Source organism: Hyla sarda, unplaced genomic scaffold (genome assembly GCF_029499605.1).
Source record: "Hyla sarda isolate aHylSar1 unplaced genomic scaffold, aHylSar1.hap1 scaffold_1716, whole genome shotgun sequence".
NCBI classification, from domain to species: domain Eukaryota; kingdom Metazoa; phylum Chordata; class Amphibia; order Anura; family Hylidae; genus Hyla; species Hyla sarda.
Genome location: NW_026608356.1, coordinates 38,733 through 53,545, shown reverse-complemented (window position 1 = coordinate 53,545; position 14,813 = coordinate 38,733). Strand labels below are relative to the sequence as shown.

Here is a 14,813-nt window from a genome sequence, read left to right as displayed (position 1 = left end):
TCAACGGAGAATACGTTTATATATATGTGTGTGTGTGCGCGTATATATATATATATATATATATATATACTATATATATATATTCTCCGCCGAAATCACTTTTAAACCCATTTCCACCTTTTTTTCCCTTCTCTTCCTCTTACTTTTTTTTCACGTTTTTTACGTTTTTCTCCTTTTCGCCTCTTTTCTGGGCGTATTATTCTTCTTTTTCTTCTTTTTTTTCGTCTAATGCATACCCCATCAGTGCAGCAATGCTTATTCAATACCGCCAGCGGATGGAGACACTGGGGGATAATTTTCTAAGGATTTATACTGATTTTTCCTGTCTGAATTTGTCGCACAGAAAGTTGCAGGCCAAATATGTGTGACATTTCTGCGACTTTAGCTTCTAGAGCATTTTTACAACATTATACATAGGTGCTGAATACATAAAAGCGACTGTTCAAGCGACAGACAAGTCGCATCGGCTGAAAGTAGGCCAGAATGTCAGTCCATGTTGGTGCAGGTTTAGATACAGTCTAAAGTATAGATCTCAAAGTCTGTGCACAGGAATTTAGCAAGGCCTCGCACCTTCTGATGCATCAGGGTAGGTGCACAATAGCATAGCCTAACCCTCTGTACTTGGTCTATATTGATGCGGGACATAGACAGCCAGCTGATGACCAATCCATTAGTGCAATGGATGGCTGGAAGCATTTATCTTTGCCTTTGCAGTACCACAGAAGGCAATGCATGGTCAATGTACAGCAATGACACACCTGTGTGAACAGCCAGGAGACCCCCCCCCCCCCCCCCCCCCCATGTTATGTTACATAGTTACATAGTTAGTACGGTCGAAAAAAGACATATGTCCATCAAGTTCAACCAGGGAATAAAGGGGTAGGGGTGTGGGCGCGATATTGGGGAAGGGATGAGATTTATATTTCTTCATAAGCATTAATCTTATTTTGTCAATTAGGAAACATTCAGCACCCACCCTCTATCAAGGCAGATGCCTATCATGTCATGCCCTACCTGCACAGGTGTGCTGGCTACTCAAATGATCCAATTAAGGAGGCCATTTAGTCAGCAGCAGCAGAAGTCCTGTTGCCTGGACGCTCCAACAGCGGCCAGACACAAGCAGAAGCAGCAGAAGCAGCAGCAGCAGCACCACCTTTTGTTTTTTGGCTGCAGCAGCAAGGCCCACAGGGCTGGCTAGCTGGCTAGCCATGCAAGCAGGTAGCAATGAAAGTAGGAATCTTTCTTTTTAACCCTGTAAGGGGGTGGTGCACTGTACCCGAAGATACTGCCATATCGGGTCAATGCATAGGGCGACGGAAGCAAGCTTCGAAATCGGCCCCCCGTTCTCAAAAATCCATTTAATATATGGTCCCCAGATAGGGGACGTATCAGATATTAAACTGATAAGAACAGATACTACACTTGATCTTAGCCAAAAGGCCGAGAAGCGATAACCGTGAAAGGGGCGGGCCCAACAAGGTCCCCTTCATGGGCACTATCACTGCTTGCTGTCAGGGAGGCTGCCAGACAATTTTCCATGCACACTCTGGGCTGGGGGGCAGTCAACCACCAGTACACACAGCAGAACCTAAACCCATACCATTATTGCTAAGCAGCAAGACAGGGGCCCCATTGCACTCCCACGGGGCCTTTTTAAATGCAATCCATAACCCGGATTTGCCAGGAACCCTTCTTACTCCTCCTACTTGCATGTGACACTGGGCTTAGGATCTGCATAGGAAACACACACACAAGCACACACCTACCTTTGTTGCCTGCAGATGCCTCCTTGGCTGTCCCCAAAACGGTATCAAACCAACACCCACGGGAAGCTGTAAGCATAGAGGACATGCCTGCACCCCATTGGACTTACCTGTGTGGGTTAATCCGGGTTATTTGACAACCTATGGCGGTGATGGTTCTGCTCAGGCAGAGCAGTGCTGATGCTCCTCATAAAGCTGTCGCTGCAGTGAAGGTTCTAGGTGACATCACAAATCCCTATGGTTACATACACAACAAAGCTGGGTTGTTGTTGTTTACACTCTGCAAGGCCTGTGGAAGTGAGTGACATCATAGCACTGTAGTTCTGAGGGTTCTAGATGGATGCAACAATCTCCTGTTGCTTCTATGAAGGCCATAATAGACGACATCACCAAACAGCTCCATAGTCACATACACAGCAAAGGAGAGATGTTGTTTACACCTAGTGATGTCAGTGGTATTGAGTGACATCACAGCACAGTGCTAAGGCTCCTGGGCCTGGACACAGCAGCGGCTGCAATATCTCAACGGAGAATACGTTTATATATATGTGTGTGTGTGCGCGTATATATATATATAATATATATATATATATATATATATATATATATATTTCTCCGCCGAAATCACTTTTAAACCCATTTCACCTTTTTTTCCCTTCTCTTCCTCTTACTTTTTTTTCACGTTTTTTTACGTTTTTCTCCTTTTCGCCTCTTTTCTGGGCGTATTATTCTTCTTTTTCTTCTTTTTTTTCGTCTAATGCATACCCCATCAGTGCAGCAATGCTTATTCAATACCGCCAGCGGATGGAGACACTGGGGGATAATTTTCTAAGGATTTATACTGATTTTTCCTGTCTGAATTTGTCGCACAGAAGTTGCAGGCCAAATATGTGTGACATTTCTGCGACTTTAGCTTCTAGAGCATTTTTACAACATTATACATAGGTGCTGAATACATAAAAAGCGACTGTTCAGCGACAAGACAAGTCGCATCGGCTGAAAGTAGGCCAGAATGTCAGTCCATGTTGGAGCAGGTTTAGATACAGTCTAAAGTATAGATCTCAAAGTCTGTGCCACAGAATTTAGCAAGGGCCTCGCACCTTCTGATGCATCAGGTAGGTGCACAATAGCATAGCCTAACCCTCTGTACTTTGGTCTATATTGATGCGGGACATAGACAGCCAGCTGATGACCAATCCATTAGTAGCAATGGATGGCTGGAAGCATTTGTCTTTGCCTTTGCAGTACCACAGAAGCAATGCATGGTCAATGTACAGCAATGACACACCTGTGTGAACAGCCAGGAGACCCCCCCCCCCCCCCCCCATGTTATGTTACATAGTTACATAGTTAGTACGGTCGAAAAAAGACATATGTCCATCAAGTTCAACCAGGGAATTAAGGGGTAGGGGTGTGGCGCGATATTGGGGAAGGGATGAGATTTTATATTTCTTCATAAGCATTAATCTTATTTTGTCAATTAGGAACATTCAGCACCCACCCGCTATCAAGGCAGATGCCTATCATGTCATGCCCCTACCTGCACAGGTGTGCTGGCTACTCCAAATGATCCAATTAAGGAGGCCATTTAGTCAGCAGCAGCAGAAGTCCTGTGCCTGGACGCTCCAACAGCGGCCAGACACAAGCAGAAGCAGCAGAAGCAGCAGCAGCAGCACCACCTTTTTGTTTTTTGGCTGCAGCAGCAAGGCCCACAGGGCTGGCTAGCTGGCTAGCCAGCAAGCAGGTAGCAATGAAAGTAGGAATCTTTCTTTTTAACCCTGTAAGGGGGTGGTGCACTGTACCCGAAGATACTGCCATATCGGGTCAATGCATAGGGCGACGGAAGCAAGCTTCGAAATCGGCCCCCGTTCTCAAAAATCCATTTAATATATGGTCCCCAGATAGGGGACGTATCAGATATTAAACTGATAAGAACAGATACTACACTTGATCTTAGCCAAAAGGCCGAGAAGCGATAACCGTGAAAGGGGCGGGCCCAACAAGGTCCCCTTCATGGGCACTATCACTGCTTGCTGTCAGGGAGGCTGCCAGACAATTTTCCATGCACACTCTGGGGCTGGGGGGCAGTCAACCACCAGTACACACAGCAGAACCTAAACCCATACCATTATTGCTAAGCAGCAAGACAGGGCCCATTGCACTCCCACGGCCATTGCACTCCCACGGGGCCTTTTTAAATGCAATCCATAACCCGGATTTGCCAGGAACCCTTCTTACTCCTCCTACTTGCATGTGACACTGGGCTTAGGATCTGCATAGGAAACACACACACAAGCACACACCTACCTTTGTTGCCTGCAGATGCCTCCTTGGCTGTCCCCAAACGGTATCAAACCAACACCCACGGGAAGCTGTAAGCATAGAGGACATGCCTGCACCCCATTGGACTTACCTGTGTGGGTTAAATCCGGGTTATTTGACAACCTATGGCGGTGATGGTTCTGCTCAGGCAGAGCAGTGCTGATGCTCCTCATAAAGCTGTCGCTGCTGTGAAGGTTCTAGGTGACATCACAAATCCCTATGGTTACATACACAACAAAGCTGGGTTGTTGTTGTTTACACTCTGCAAGGCCTGTGGAAGTGAGTGACATCATAGCACTGTAGTTCTGAGGGTTCTAGATGGATGCAACAATCTCCTGTTGCTTCTATGAAGGCCATAATAGACGACATCACCAAACAGCTCCATAGTCACATACACAGCAAAGGAGAGATGTTGTTTACACCTAGTGATGTCAGTGGTATTGAGTGACATCACAGCACAGTGCTAAGGCTCCTGGGCCTGGACACAGCAGCGGCTGCAATATCTCAACGGAGAATACGTTTATATATATGTGTGTGTGTGCGCGTATATATATATATATATATATATATATATATATATATATATATTTCTCCGCCGAAATCACTTTTAAACCCATTTCCACCTTTTTTTCCCTTCTCTTCCTCTTACTTTTTTTTCACGTTTTTTTACGTTTTTCTCCTTTTCGCCTCTTTTCTGGGCGTATTATTCTTCTTTTTCTTCTTTTTTTTCGTCTAATGCATACCCCATCAGTGCAGCAATGCTTATTCAATACCGCCAGCAGATGGAGACACTGGGGGATAATTTTCTAAGGATTTATACTGATTTTTCCTGTCTGAATTTGTCGCACAGAAAGTTGCAGGCCAAATATGTGTGACATTTCTGCGACTTTAGCTTCTAGAGCATTTTTACAACATTATACATAGGTGCTGAATACATAAAAAGCGACTGTTCAGCGACAGACAAGTCGCATCGGCTGAAAGTAGGCCAGAATGTCAGTCCATGTTGGAGCAGGTTTAGATACAGTCTAAAGTATAGATCTCAAAGTCTGTGCACAGAATTTAGCAAGGGCCTCGCACCTTCTGATGCATCAGGTAGGTGCACAATAGCATAGCCTAACCCTCTGTACTTTGGTCTATATTGATGCGGGACATAGACAGCCAGCTGATGACCAATCCATTAGTGCAATGGATGGCTGGAAGCATTTGTCTTTGCCTTTGCAATACCACAGAAGCAATGCATGGTCAATGTACAGCAATGACACACCTGTGTGAACAGCCAGGAGACCCCCCCCCCCCCCCCCATGTTATGTTACATAGTTACATAGTTAGTACGGTCGAAAAAAGACATATGTCCATCAAGTTCAACCAGGGAATTAAGGGGTAGGGGTGTGGCGCGATATTGGGGAAGGGATGAGATTTTATATTTCTTCATAAGCATTAATCTTATTTTGTCAATTAGGAACATTCAGCACCCACCCGCTATCAAGGCAGCTGCCTATCATGTCATGCCCTACCTGCACAGGTGTGCTGGCTACTCAAATGATCCAATTAAGGAGGCCATTTAGTCAGCAGCAGCAGAAGTCCTGTGCCTGGACGCTCCAACAGCGGCCAGACACAAGCAGAAGCAGCAGAAGCAGCAGCAGCAGCACCACCTTTTGTTTTTTGGCTGCAGCAGCAAGGCCCACAGGGCTGGCTAGCTGGCTAGCCAGCAAGCAGGTAGCAATGAAAGTAGGAATCTTTCTTTTTAACCCTGTAAGGGGGTGGTGCACTGTACCCGAAGATACTGCCATATCGGGTCAATGCATAGGGCGACGGAAGCAAGCTTCGAAATCGGCCCCCGTTCTCAAAAATCCATTTAATATATGGTCCCCAGATAGGGGACGTATCAGATATTAAACTGATAAGAACAGATACTACACTTGATCTTAGCCAAAAGGCCGAGAAGCGATAACCGTGAAAGGGGCGGGCCCAACAAGGTCCCCTTCATGGGCACTATCACTGCTTGCTGTCAGGGAGGCTGCCAGACAATTTTCCATGCACACTCTGGGCTGGGGGGCAGTCAACCACCAGTACACACAGCAGAACCTAAACCCATACCATTATTGCTAAGCAGCAAGACAGGGGCCCATTGCACTCCCACGGGGCCTTTTTAAATGCAATCCATAACCCGGATTTGCCAGGAACCCTTCTTACTCCTCCTACTTGCATGTGACACTGGGCTTAGGATCTGCATAGGAAACACACACACAAGCACACACCTACCTTTGTTGCCTGCAGATGCCTCCTTGGCTGTCCCCAAACGGTATCAAACCAACACCCACGGGAAGCTGTAAGCATAGAGGACATGCCTGCACCCCATTGGACTTACCTGTGTGGGTTAAATCCGGGTTATTTGACAACCTATGGCGGTGATGGTTCTGCTCAGGCAGAGCAGTGCTGATGCTCCTCATAAAGCTGTCGCTGCTGTGAAGGTTCTAGGTGACATCACAAATCCCTATGGTTACATACACAACAAAGCTGGGTTGTTGTTGTTTACACTCTGCAAGGCCTGTGGAAGTGAGTGACATCATAGCACTGTAGTTCTGAGGGTTCTAGATGGATGCAACAATCTCCTGTTGCTTCTATGAAGGCCATAATAGACGACATCACCAAACAGCTCCATAGTCACATACACAGCAAAGGAGAGATGTTGTTTACACCTAGTGATGTCAGTGGTATTGAGTGACATCACAGCACAGTGCTAAGGCTCCTGGGCCTGGACACAGCAGCGGCTGCAATATCTCAACGGAGAATACGTTTATATATATGTGTGTGTGTGCGCGTATATATATATATATATATATATATATATATATATATATATATTTCTCCGCCGAAATCACTTTTAAACCCATTTCCACCTTTTTTTCCCTTCTCTTCCTCTTACTTTTTTTTCACGTTTTTTTACGTTTTTCTCCTTTTCGCCTCTTTTCTGGGCGTATTATTCTTCTTTTTCTTCTTTTTTTTCGTCTAATGCATACCCCATCAGTGCAGCAATGCTTATTCAATACCGCCAGCAGATGGAGACACTGGGGGATAATTTTCTAAGGATTTATACTGATTTTTCCTGTCTGAATTTGTCGCACAGAAAGTTGCAGGCCAAATATGTGTGACATTTCTGCGACTTTAGCTTCTAGAGCATTTTTACAACATTATACATAGGTGCTGAATACATAAAAAGCGACTGTTCAGCGACAGACACGTCGCATCGGCTGAAAGTAGGCCAGAATGTCAGTCCATGTTGGAGCAGGTTTAGATACAGTCTAAAGTATAGATCTCAAAGTCTGTGCACAGAATTTAGCAAGGGCCTCGCACCTTCTGATGCATCAGGTAGGTGCACAATAGCATAGCCTAACCCTCTGTACTTTGGTCTATATTGATGCGGGACATAGACAGCCAGCTGATGACCAATCCATTAGTGCAATGGATGGCTGGAAGCATTTGTCTTTGCCTTTGCAATACCACAGAAGCAATGCATGGTCAATGTACAGCAATGACACACCTGTGTGAACAGCCAGGAGACCCCCCCCCCCCCCCCCCATGTTATGTTACATAGTTACATAGTTAGTACGGTCGAAAAAAGACATATGTCCATCAAGTTCAACCAGGGAATTAAGGGGTAGGGGTGTGGCGCGATATTGGGGAAGGGATGAGATTTTATATTTCTTCATAAGCATTAATCTTATTTTGTCAATTAGGAACATTCAGCACCCACCCGCTATCAAGGCAGCTGCCTATCATGTCATGCCCTACCTGCACAGGTGTGCTGGCTACTCAAATGATCCAATTAAGGAGGCCATTTAGTCAGCAGCAGCAGAAGTCCTGTGCCTGGACGCTCCAACAGCGGCCAGACACAAGCAGAAGCAGCAGAAGCAGCAGCAGCAGCACCACCTTTTGTTTTTTGGCTGCAGCAGCAAGGCCCACAGGGCTGGCTAGCTGGCTAGCCAGCAAGCAGGTAGCAATGAAAGTAGGAATCTTTCTTTTTAACCCTGTAAGGGGGTGGTGCACTGTACCCGAAGATACTGCCATATCGGGTCAATGCATAGGGCGACGGAAGCAAGCTTCGAAATCGGCCCCCGTTCTCAAAAATCCATTTAATATATGGTCCCCAGATAGGGGACGTATTGATAAGAACAGATACTACACTTGATCTTAGCCAAAAGGCCGAGAAGCGATAACCGTGAAAGGGGCGGGCCCAACAAGGTCCCCTTCATGGGCACTATCACTGCTTGCTGTCAGGGAGGCTGCCAGACAATTTTCCATGCACACTCTGGGCTGGGGGGCAGTCAACCACCAGTACACACAGCAGAACCTAAACCCATACCATTATTGCTAAGCAGCAAGACAGGGGCCCATTGCACTCCCACGGGGCCTTTTTAAATGCAATCCATAACCCGGATTTGCCAGGAACCCTTCTTACTCCTCCTACTTGCATGTGACACTGGGCTTAGGATCTGCATAGGAAACACACACACAAGCACACACCTACCTTTGTTGCCTGCAGATGCCTCCTTGGCTGTCCCCAAACGGTATCAAACCAACACCCACGGGAAGCTGTAAGCATAGAGGACATGCCTGCACCCCATTGGACTTACCTGTGTGGGTTAAATCCGGGTTATTTGACAACCTATGGCGGTGATGGTTCTGCTCAGGCAGAGCAGTGCTGATGCTCCTCATAAAGCTGTCGCTGCTGTGAAGGTTCTAGGTGACATCACAAATCCCTATGGTTACATACACAACAAAGCTGGGTTGTTGTTGTTTACACTCTGCAAGGCCTGTGGAAGTGAGTGACATCATAGCACTGTAGTTCTGAGGGTTCTAGATGGATGCAACAATCTCCTGTTGCTTCTATGAAGGCCATAATAGACGACATCACCAAACAGCTCCATAGTCACATACACAGCAAAGGAGAGATGTTGTTTACACCTAGTGATGTCAGTGGTATTGAGTGACATCACAGCACAGTGCTAAGGCTCCTGGGCCTGGACACAGCAGCGGCTGCAATATCTCAACGGAGAATACGTTTATATATATGTGTGTGTGTGCGCGTATATGTATATATATATATATATATATATATATATATATATATATATATATATATATATATTTCTCCGCCGAAATCACTTTTAAACCCATTTCCACCTTTTTTTCCCTTCTCTTCCTCTTACTTTTTTTTCACGTTTTTTTACGTTTTTCTCCTTTTCGCCTCTTTTCTGGGCGTATTATTCTTCTTTTTCTTCTTTTTTTTCGTCTAATGCATACCCCATCAGTGCAGCAATGCTTATTCAATACCGCCAGCAGATGGAGACACTGGGGGATAATTTTCTAAGGATTTATACTGATTTTTCCTGTCTGAATTTGTCGCACAGAAAGTTGCAGGCCAAATATGTGTGACATTTCTGCGACTTTAGCTTCTAGAGCATTTTTACAACATTATACATAGGTGCTGAATACATAAAAAGCGACTGTTCAGCGACAGACAAGTCGCATCGGCTGAAAGTAGGCCAGAATGTCAGTCCATGTTGGAGCAGGTTTAGATACAGTCTAAAGTATAGATCTCAAAGTCTGTGCACAGAATTTAGCAAGGGCCTCGCACCTTCTGATGCATCAGGTAGGTGCACAATAGCATAGCCTAACCCTCTGTACTTTGGTCTATATTGATGCGGGACATAGACAGCCAGCTGATGACCAATCCATTAGTGCAATGGATGGCTGGAAGCATTTGTCTTTGCCTTTGCAATACCACAGAAGCAATGCATGGTCAATGTACAGCAATGACACACCTGTGTGAACAGCCAGGAGACCCCCCCCCCCCCCCCCATGTTATGTTACATAGTTACATAGTTAGTACGGTCGAAAAAAGACATATGTCCATCAAGTTCAACCAGGGAATTAAGGGTTAGGGGTGTGGCGCGATATTGGGGAAGGGATGAGATTTTATATTTCTTCATAAGCATTAATCTTATTTTGTCAATTAGGAACATTCAGCACCCACCCGCTATCAAGGCAGCTGCCTATCATGTCATGCCCTACCTGCACAGGTGTGCTGGCTACTCAAATGATCCAATTAAGGAGGCCATTTAGTCAGCAGCAGCAGAAGTCCTGTGCCTGGACGCTCCAACAGCGGCCAGACACAAGCAGAAGCAGCAGAAGCAGCAGAAGCAGCAGCAGCAGCACCACCTTTTGTTTTTTGGCTGCAGCAGCAAGGCCCACAGGGCTGGCTAGCTGGCTAGCCAGCAAGCAGGTAGCAATGAAAGTAGGAATCTTTCTTTTTAACCCTGTAAGGGGGTGGTGCACTGTACCCGAAGATACTGCCATATCGGGTCAATGCATAGGGCGACGGAAGCAAGCTTCGAAATCGGCCCCCGTTCTCAAAAATCCATTTAATATATGGTCCCCAGATAGGGGACGTATCAGATATTAAACTGATAAGAACAGATACTACACTTGATCTTAGCCAAAAGGCCGAGAAGCGATAACCGTGAAAGGGGCGGGCCCAACAAGGTCCCCTTCATGGGCACTATCACTGCTTGCTGTCAGGGAGGCTGCCAGACAATTTTCCATGCACACTCTGGGCTGGGGGGCAGTCAACCACCAGTACACACAGCAGAACCTAAACCCATACCATTATTGCTAAGCAGCAAGACAGGGGCCCATTGCACTCCCACGGGGCCTTTTTAAATGCAATCCATAACCCGGATTTGCCAGGAACCCTTCTTACTCCTCCTACTTGCATGTGACACTGGGCTTAGGATCTGCATAGGAAACACACACACAAGCACACACCTACCTTTGTTGCCTGCAGATGCCTCCTTGGCTGTCCCCAAACGGTATCAAACCAACACCCACGGGAAGCTGTAAGCATAGAGGACATGCCTGCACCCCATTGGACTTACCTGTGTGGGTTAAATCCGGGTTATTTGACAACCTATGGCGGTGATGGTTCTGCTCAGGCAGAGCAGTGCTGATGCTCCTCATAAAGCTGTCGCTGCTGTGAAGGTTCTAGGTGACATCACAAATCCCTATGGTTACATACACAACAAAGCTGGGTTGTTGTTGTTTACACTCTGCAAGGCCTGTGGAAGTGAGTGACATCATAGCACTGTAGTTCTGAGGGTTCTAGATGGATGCAACAATCTCCTGTTGCTTCTATGAAGGCCATAATAGACGACATCACCAAACAGCTCCATAGTCACATACACAGCAAAGGAGAGATGTTGTTTACACCTAGTGATGTCAGTGGTATTGAGTGACATCACAGCACAGTGCTAAGGCTCCTGGGCCTGGACACAGCAGCGGCTGCAATATCTCAACGGAGAATACGTTTATATATATGTGTGTGTGTGCGCGTATATATATATATATATATATATATATATATATATATATATATATATATTTCTCCGCCGAAATCACTTTTAAACCCATTTCCACCTTTTTTTCCCTTCTCTTCCTCTTACTTTTTTTTCACGTTTTTTTACGTTTTTCTCCTTTTCGCCTCTTTTCTGGGCGTATTATTCTTCTTTTTCTTCTTTTTTTTCGTCTAATGCATACCCCATCAGTGCAGCAATGCTTATTCAATACCGCCAGCAGATGGAGACACTGGGGGATAATTTTCTAAGGATTTATACTGATTTTTCCTGTCTGAATTTGTCGCACAGAAAGTTGCAGGCCAAATATGTGTGACATTTCTGCGACTTTAGCTTCTAGAGCATTTTTACAACATTATACATAGGTGCTGAATACATAAAAAGCGACTGTTCAGCGACAGACAAGTCGCATCGGCTGAAAGTAGGCCAGAATGTCAGTCCATGTTGGAGCAGGTTTAGATACAGTCTAAAGTATAGATCTCAAAGTCTGTGCACAGAATTTAGCAAGGGCCTCGCACCTTCTGATGCATCAGGTAGGTGCACAATAGCATAGCCTAACCCTCTGTACTTTGGTCTATATTGATGCGGGACATAGACAGCCAGCTGATGACCAATCCATTAGTGCAATGGATGGCTGGAAGCATTTGTCTTTGCCTTTGCAATACCACAGAAGCAATGCATGGTCAATGTACAGCAATGACACACCTGTGTGAACAGCCAGGAGACCCCCCCCCCCCCCCCCCCCCCATGTTATGTTACATAGTTACATAGTTAGTACGGTCGAAAAAAGACATATGTCCATCAAGTTCAACCAGGGAATTAAGGGGTAGGGGTGTGGCGCGATATTGGGGAAGGGATGAGATTTTATATTTCTTCATAAGCATTAATCTTATTTTGTCAATTAGGAACATTCAGCACCCACCCGCTATCAAGGCAGCTGCCTATCATGTCATGCCCTACCTGCACAGGTGTGCTGGCTACTCAAATGATCCAATTAAGGAGGCCATTTAGTCAGCAGCAGCAGAAGTCCTGTGCCTGGACGCTCCAACAGCGGCCAGACACAAGCAGAAGCAGCAGAAGCAGCAGCAGCAGCACCACCTTTTGTTTTTTGGCTGCAGCAGCAAGGCCCACAGGGCTGGCTAGCTGGCTAGCCAGCAAGCAGGTAGCAATGAAAGTAGGAATCTTTCTTTTTAACCCTGTAAGGGGGTGGTGCACTGTACCCGAAGATACTGCCATATCGGGTCAATGCATAGGGCGACGGAAGCAAGCTTCGAAATCGGCCCCCGTTCTCAAAAATCCATTTAATATATGGTCCCCAGATAGGGGACGTATCAGATATTAAACTGATAAGAACAGATACTACACTTGATCTTAGCCAAAAGGCCGAGAAGCGATAACCGTGAAAGGGGCGGGCCCAACAAGGTCCCCTTCATGGGCACTATCACTGCTTGCTGTCAGGGAGGCTGCCAGACAATTTTCCATGCACACTCTGGGCTGGGGGGCAGTCAACCACCAGTACACACAGCAGAACCTAAACCCATACCATTATTGCTAAGCAGCAAGACAGGGGCCCATTGCACTCCCACGGGGCCTTTTTAAATGCAATCCATAACCCGGATTTGCCAGGAACCCTTCTTACTCCTCCTACTTGCATGTGACACTGGGCTTAGGATCTGCATAGGAAACACACACACAAGCACACACCTACCTTTGTTGCCTGCAGATGCCTCCTTGGCTGTCCCCAAACGGTATCAAACCAACACCCACGGGAAGCTGTAAGCATAGAGGACATGCCTGCACCCCACTGGACTTACCTGTGTGGGTTAAATCCGGGTTATTTGACAACCTATGGCGGTGATGGTTCTGCTCAGGCAGAGCAGTGCTGATGCTCCTCATAAAGCTGTCGCTGCTGTGAAGGTTCTAGGTGACATCACAAATCCCTATGGTTACATACACAACAAAGCTGGGTTGTTGTTGTTTACACTCTGCAAGGCCTGTGGAAGTGAGTGACATCATAGCACTGTAGTTCTGAGGGTTCTAGATGGATGCAACAATCTCCTGTTGCTTCTATGAAGGCCATAATAGACGACATCACCAAACAGCTCCATAGTCACATACACAGCAAAGGAGAGATGTTGTTTACACCTAGTGATGTCAGTGGTATTGAGTGACATCACAGCACAGTGCTAAGGCTCCTGGGCCTGGACACAGCAGCGGCTGCAATATCTCAACGGAGAATACGTTTATATATATGTGTGTGTGTGCGCGTATATATATATATATATATATATATATATATATATATATATTTCTCCGCCGAAATCACTTTTAAACCCATTTCCACCTTTTTTTCCCTTCTCTTCCTCTTACTTTTTTTTCACGTTTTTTTACGTTTTTCTCCTTTTCGCCTCTTTTCTGGGCGTATTATTCTTCTTTTTCTTCTTTTTTTTCGTCTAATGCATACCCCATCAGTGCAGCAATGCTTATTCAATACCGCCAGCAGATGGAGACACTGGGGGATAATTTTCTAAGGATTTATACTGATTTTTCCTGTCTGAATTTGTCGCACAGAAAGTTGCAGGCCAAATATGTGTGACATTTCTGCGACTTTAGCTTCTAGAGCATTTTTACAACATTATACATAGGTGCTGAATACATAAAAAGCGACTGTTCAGCGACAGACAAGTCGCATCGGCTGAAAGTAGGCCAGAATGTCAGTCCATGTTGGAGCAGGTTTAGATACAGTCTAAAGTATAGATCTCAAAGTCTGTGCACAGAATTTAGCAAGGGCCTCGCACCTTCTGATGCATCAGGTAGGTGCACAATAGCATAGCCTAACCCTCTGTACTTTGGTCTATATTGATGCGGGACATAGACAGCCAGCTGATGACCAATCCATTAGTGCAATGGATGGCTGGAAGCATTTGTCTTTGCCTTTGCAATACCACAGAAGCAATGCATGGTCAATGTACAGCAATGACACACCTGTGTGAACAGCCAGGAGACCCCCCCCCCCCCCCCCCCCATGTTATGTTACATAGTTACATAGTTAGTACGGTCGAAAAAAGACATATGTCCATCAAGTTCAACCAGGGAATTAAGGGGTAGGGGTGTGGCGCGATATTGGGGAAGGGATGAGATTTTATATTTCTTCATAAGCATTAATCTTATTTTGTCAATTAGGAACATTCAGCACCCACCCGCTATCAAGGCAGCTGCCTATCATGTCATGCCCTACCTGCACAGGTGTGCTGGCTACTCAAATGATCCAATTAAGGAGGCCATTTAGTCAGCAGCAGCAGAAGTCCTGTGCCTG

General features: G+C 45.8%; 5 non-coding genes and 1 pseudogene across 5 annotated transcripts; all 6 read right to left on the bottom strand.

The window, feature by feature from the left end:
* Positions 1–1,260: 1,260 nt before the first annotated feature.
* On the bottom strand, positions 1,261–1,452 carry LOC130312432 (U2 spliceosomal RNA). The gene has a single exon (XR_008860551.1). It is a non-coding gene; the product is annotated as a U2 spliceosomal RNA (small nuclear RNA).
* A 2,097-nt stretch (positions 1,453–3,549) lies between these two features.
* On the bottom strand, positions 3,550–3,740 carry LOC130312421 (U2 spliceosomal RNA). The gene has a single exon (XR_008860541.1). It is a non-coding gene; the product is annotated as a U2 spliceosomal RNA (small nuclear RNA).
* Positions 3,741–5,843: 2,103 nt separating this feature from the next.
* LOC130312420 (U2 spliceosomal RNA) lies at positions 5,844–6,034 on the bottom strand. Its single transcript, XR_008860540.1, has one exon. It is a non-coding gene; the product is annotated as a U2 spliceosomal RNA (small nuclear RNA).
* Positions 6,035–8,121: 2,087 nt separating this feature from the next.
* LOC130312435 (U2 spliceosomal RNA) lies at positions 8,122–8,300 on the bottom strand (annotated as a pseudogene).
* A 2,113-nt stretch (positions 8,301–10,413) lies between these two features.
* LOC130312419 (U2 spliceosomal RNA) lies at positions 10,414–10,604 on the bottom strand. Its single transcript, XR_008860539.1, has one exon. It is a non-coding gene; the product is annotated as a U2 spliceosomal RNA (small nuclear RNA).
* A 2,097-nt stretch (positions 10,605–12,701) lies between these two features.
* Positions 12,702–12,892, bottom strand: LOC130312417 (U2 spliceosomal RNA). Its single transcript, XR_008860537.1, has one exon. It is a non-coding gene; the product is annotated as a U2 spliceosomal RNA (small nuclear RNA).
* Positions 12,893–14,813: the final 1,921 nt, after the last annotated feature.